Here is a 6000-nt window from a genome sequence, read left to right as displayed (position 1 = left end):
AGGTTTTTACTCACGGTATGCGTCGGGAAACTTCCACATTTTGAAACAACGTGGCAGGTTTACTTTTAAAAACGCTCGCTGCGTCCTCCCGGACCAGTTTGACTGGATCAGCGGACAACGACGCGACTGAACTGGTTGAGCGTCAACCCCACAGCAACTAATTTGCGCTCCGTGTTAGCACCGCATTACACACACCACGAACGTTTCAGCTCTTTGTCGCATCGCCGTGTTGCACCAAACAGAACGAAATCGCCGAAACCAACGCAGCGCTGTCGTGAACCCTTGGCTTGTGGTTGCACACTCGTGGATTCTGTGACTCCCTTCGCTTTCAAAGCACGCACGACGATTACGAATGATACTTTCCATTTTCCGGGAACATCACAGGAGCGCTACTCTGGTCACGTCTTCGCTACATGTGCTCGCAAACCGCGTCAAACAAAAACTATGCGGAGGGCAAGTTCGTCTGGTCCTTGCACAGGGGGTAGCGGTGACGTCACAACACCGAGCCCTGATTGGCTGATCGCGACCCCCGATCTGAGCGTCGTCTGCTCCCTTGCAACGTCGTCTGCTCGTAACGCCGTCTGCGTCTGTCTTACCTTTCCTGGGACTTTCGAAAGTGCAGAGGCCAGGTTTACAAAATGATCTTACGCCAAAAATATGCGTAAGACAAAACTCGAGAACAAATTCGTATTCACGAAACGAAATTTTCCTAAGTTTTGCGCAGGTTACGACGAAATCCTACGACAGCGCCGAAGCTGTCTTACGCACTTCTTACGATGAAATAAACATGGCCGACAGCGTCGCGATGGCGACGACCAACGGACTTTTTTTTTTTTTTTCTACGTGCGCTTTTCACGCGTCCCGACTTCAAGCAGCAAGAAAAAAGTAAAAAGCACTTAAACAGACCACGACGAACAAGAACACTGGATCCACAAACACCCGGGAAAAGCTCCAACGGCCACGATTTCACAGACAACGACCAAGCGAGCACGGCAGATAGGCCTAGCAGGCACTCCGACTCGGCGACCGTCTGCCCACGACCGGCTGGCGTGCTGAATGGAATATGCCCGCGCGACCCAGGTGAACCCTTCCCGTCTTATACTTTGATCGCTGACCTCAATTTTAGATTAAGAGGTGAATCTCTTCCTCTTGTCATCTCCTTGTTTTCAGAGGCAACGGTGACTCTCACCGATAAAAAAGCGGTGAATCTCCGACAGACGCAGGAAAGGTAAAGCAGCCATCGCTTTGACTAGCAGACGTAAAGCAGACGACGTTAACTACGCCAACCCGCCGACGCCGTTAAAGAGTGAGGGGTCTCGCCGCACACAAAAGGAGGGAAAAAGTATTTGGGAGGGAACTTGCGGACACTAACCACCCTCACTCTCCCTCGGCGCCGAGGCGCCGAGGGAGAGTGAGGGTGGTTAGTGTCCTCGGCCACGGCGAGTGACCTCGGCGCCTCGGGACACCTCGCCAGTGAGTCCTTTGACTTCCCTCCTTGATACGCGTCTGCTAGTTGTTAGAGAAAAAACAACGTACCGCTCGAGTTATTTCGTCTGCCCTCTCTGAAAGGCGAAGTCGAGCACGCTCGACTTCCGAAAGTCGCAGGAAAGGCAAGACCGACGCAGACGACGTTGCGAGCAGACGACGTTTCAAAGGAGCAGACGACGTTGCAAAGGAGCAGACGACGCTCAGATAGCGTCGTCAGCCAATCAGCCGATCAGCCAATCAGGGCTCGGCGTTCTGACGTCACCGCTACTTCCTTTCTCATGCGCAGAAGACGAAAATGAGCCCACTTGCGAGGCGTCAGGGGGGTAAAGGTGGCTGAGGAGGAGTGGCAAATCCCGTGCGCCGACACCCGGGGTCCCGAGTGAACGACCGCAAAAGAGAGCGACAGAACACGAAAGAAAGAAAGCAACGTTGCCATGGTAAACGCGAAGAGTGAAAACTCTCAGCAATACAAACAGTGATAATTTAACGTTGTGAACTAAATTCTGAGCTATTCCAACGCTTATAAAAAGCAATAAAGTCATTACGCTGCATTAACTTCCCTTCTGTCGAAATCTCGGAAATCTGGTGGTTGCGCAGTTTCGTATTCCTCAACCGCGCCCACCCGCGCCCCACCGGCGACGCCGGGTATTGAGGAGTTTCAGCGACGGCGTCACCGCCCTGGCGGCCGGTCGCCGAAGGAGAACGAGGGGGATAGGTTCGCTGGGCGCAGACTTGTACCGTACGCATTACAAGTAATCAAATTACTTGTAATCGATTACTTTTTGGAGTAATTTTGTAATCAGTTGATTACTTTTATTAGGCAGTAATCAGAAGAGTAATCTGATTATTTTTTGAAGTAATAAAATTACTTGTAACCATTACAATTTCTCCACAGGACCCCCCCCCCCCCCCCCCCGGCACATGCCATTTTTTTATGAAATGACAAAAATAAACTCAGTTTTTTTTTGTTTTGTTTTTTTCGAACGGAAAGAACAAAGATTTTTGCGGAGCTGTAGGAAACGAGGTCAATCTCTTTCTATGCAAAGTTTCTGTAAAATGTTCGTTTTTCTTTTTTGTTTGTTTTTTTCGAGCTGGGAGTGGGAAGCCCTAGGAAAGCCACAGTGCGTGACAAAGCCCGTTCAGGGCGAAGTTCGAGGAAGCAGAACGTAGCTTTGTGAGTCCTTCGTTCAAATTAGCCCCCTCACGCACACACACAGAGAAATAAAGAAATAAAAAATCCTGCTTAGGATACCTACTCGCGGTCCGTAGGAGAACCAGAAGCGAAGAATGCCTAAAGCGGATGCAAAATATAACAAGGGCAGTTGAAATATTTCCCCATTTCCCCTACGTGGTCTTTGTGACAAGCAATGTTTCGAGTTGAGAAGTGGTCGGGGCGATCTCTTCCGCTAATGGATACTACACATGATCCGTTTCAAATCCTGGAGCTGCTGCTCTTTTGTATAACATGCGAGCTCATCCACTTGTGAATAATAAAATGAGCGACGCAAACTTTGAGCGGCAACCCTTGCTCAAGCTTAACAAGATCTAGAACCCCCTCCGCTCCCCCCCCCCCCCCCCCCCCCCCCCCCCCCCACAGGCTTGGGGCCAGCACATCCATCGTGCCATTACATCCATCGAGCAAATCCGTCCAACCTCGTGCCGTTACATCCATCGTGCCAGTACATCCATAGTGCCAGTACATCCATAGTGCCAGTAGATCCATTTCGGGCCAGTTCATCCAGCGTGTAACCCACACACGCACACACTCTGGCGAACGTCCAAATCATTAAACATCTTCAAACAAATGCTTTGCTTGTGTCCGCATTGTGAAGATGCAACGACCACGAAGAGGGAGCCAGTTTTTTTTCTTCAATTCTTGTGCAAATGTGAAATATTGGTTGGAAGTAGTTCATGGTTATGAGCGCTAAAGATGTGTCTTCACACAATAAAGTAATCGGAAAAGTAACGATTACTTCTTTAAGTAATGTCCAATTACTTTTGCCGTCGAGTAATCAAGTAATCTAATCGAATACTTTTTAGCCAAGAGTAATAGTAATTGTAATCGATTACTTTTTTTTAGTAACGTGTACAAGACTGGCTGGGCGTCGGCTTGGTGTAAATGCGCTGGCCGCGAACGTAGGCTTATAAACTTCGGCAGCAAGAATATTACGCGGCTCTAGTGTTCCGGTACGAGCAACAGAGGTGACACGATCTGCTACGACTAGCTACGACCACCCTCCGCAGCGATGCAGGCGTCGAAGGAGCGCAACCTGTGTACTACGCACTTAGTCGCCGTCGCCCGCCCGACGCAGGTCGTTTGGCATTCAGGGCGTTCCGCCCCAGGTTCTTCGTATGTACTTGGAACCGAGTATTATTTCCTGTGCTTGTGTATGTGCTCAGTGGCTGGATATGGACCTTATAGAGCAGTTGTTCAGACTCAACAGCTACTCAAAGTTGACGGCGGAGGGGCTTGCAGCAACGCTTTCGGTTGGTGCACAGGTGCGACGACTACACGGATAAATTTTAAGATTGCTGCTCGCAAGGTGGGCCATTGTCGCTTTATGTTGACACGATTTTGAGTGTAAGTGTTCCGTGCAAAGGCGAATCTATTGCGTTTCTAATCCATCTTTGTTTTTGTTGTTTTTCGCACGCACGACCGACTGCTAAGCAAATGCTTCTGTACCGATCACGGAGTGAATGTCTTCGGCCTTACATTGCGGAACGCCCAATAAAAAATCATATTCGTTCAGCGAGAAAACTTCCCTTTCGAGTGACCTTCTGATTGATAATTTCTCCCGTACTTTAGTGCTTTAATCAACACGATCGATTAAGTTTGCTTCCCTAGTTAGGACATTTTTGTGCCCCATGCGGCACTAATGGTTGGCACGATGTATGCCACCGGTGGTATTGTGAATTGGTTTACTTCCAAAGCTAACAGTGTGACAGGGGGGATCATTCAATTTGCTAAAAATCTGATATGGGAATTTCGTTGCATAACTAGCGTTTTACGTTTAAGATTGATAAGAAACATGCTCATGTGATGATGCATGTCTACAGCATAAGCTTTGCAGATCCAGAATGGACGTGCTATAGGCTACAGCCTCAAGATGTTTAATGGACCAAATTGGTGATTACACGGCAATAAATATTGTGGTGGAAAACTGCCCATTGACTCGGTGAGTTTTGATCTTGACCATTGGTGTGCTGTTGGCAAATTAGGTAATGGCACACCTTTTCCCTGATCATCTGGCTTCAAGGGATATTGCATCTAGATGTGCTTAAATAACTTTATTTCAAGGTTCAACGGACCCTTCTGCATCATTACATGAAGGCGGTCTCAAGCCACAAGAAACAGCAGTGAATATACAATGCATAATAACAGGCACCAGTGTCCAGGCATATAGTCCACAGAAGCCAATTTGAGCCTAAAAATTTTTGTTTTGTTTAGATAGTTTGCATTTGGTGTATAATCCGCAGGGCCCGATTTCCGCGCCCAGTGCATAGTCTGCCAAGCTGGTGCGTTGCGTCTTCGTGCTTTTTTTCCTGGGTGGTATTTTCTTCAGAAGTTCTTCGGCAAACACTATTGAGCCTGAAGAACTGCTCTTGAGGCCCATATCCAGCCACTGAGAACACACAAGCACAGAAAATAACACTCGGTGCCAAGTACGAACGAAGCAGCTGGGCGGAAGGCCGTGAATGCCAAGCGAGCAGCGTCGGGTGACGGCGACTGACTGCGTTGCGCCCTTTCGATGCCAGCATCGCTGCGGTGGGTGGTCGTAGCGAGATGATCTTCAAGCAAGAAATCTTGCCATACCATAGTGAAGATATGCGTGCAAGTGTTCGATGACGTGGACTCTCTCACGTTGGTGCAGTTGTCATCAAGAAAGGTACATATCAACAATGTTGCGTGTTTGAGGCTGAAACTAAGACGCATACTTATCTAAACCTAAATTTATCGGTCTGCGGCTACAAACATTTTCGTTGACGTTGCTTAGATGACGTAACCGTTCAGGCCTCGCAATAAATGGTGTTGCAAACTCTTCGGTTGTGTATGAAAACCTATTTTTGCCCTAATAGAAGACATTTTCAAAAGGACACGTGTCTTCTGTGGATACATATCTTCCAATTTACAATGCAGAGGCACACAGAAAATTAACTGCGTACATCTACCTCTTAGCATAAGCACCTTTTGCCATTCATTCTTGAGCACACTCAGATATCAGCTTAGGTTTCTCTTGTTTTAGAAGCTTTGCCCTGTTCTGTAAAAAGAAAACAGTTAAAAAAGCTTTACCTTCGTTTTCCTTCTCGCATTTAATACAGACTTGTTTGTCAGCAGATCACACACACAGCAGATATCACCGTGGCACATATAACTCGAATAACGGATGAGACTATTGCTATTACAATAAAGCTTTCCACAAGAGCCAAAACGAGGCTTGTGGGGGTGCACAAGCACATCGAAATGAGATTGGCGCTTCCGGGGCTTGTTTACATTATGCGTAAAAACAGGAC

This window comes from Ixodes scapularis, unplaced genomic scaffold (assembly GCF_016920785.2).
Source record: "Ixodes scapularis isolate PalLabHiFi unplaced genomic scaffold, ASM1692078v2 ptg001029l_1___fragment_2___debris__unscaffolded, whole genome shotgun sequence".
Lineage (NCBI taxonomy): Eukaryota > Metazoa > Arthropoda > Arachnida > Ixodida > Ixodidae > Ixodes > Ixodes scapularis.
Note: the sequence above shows the minus strand (reverse complement) of the source record.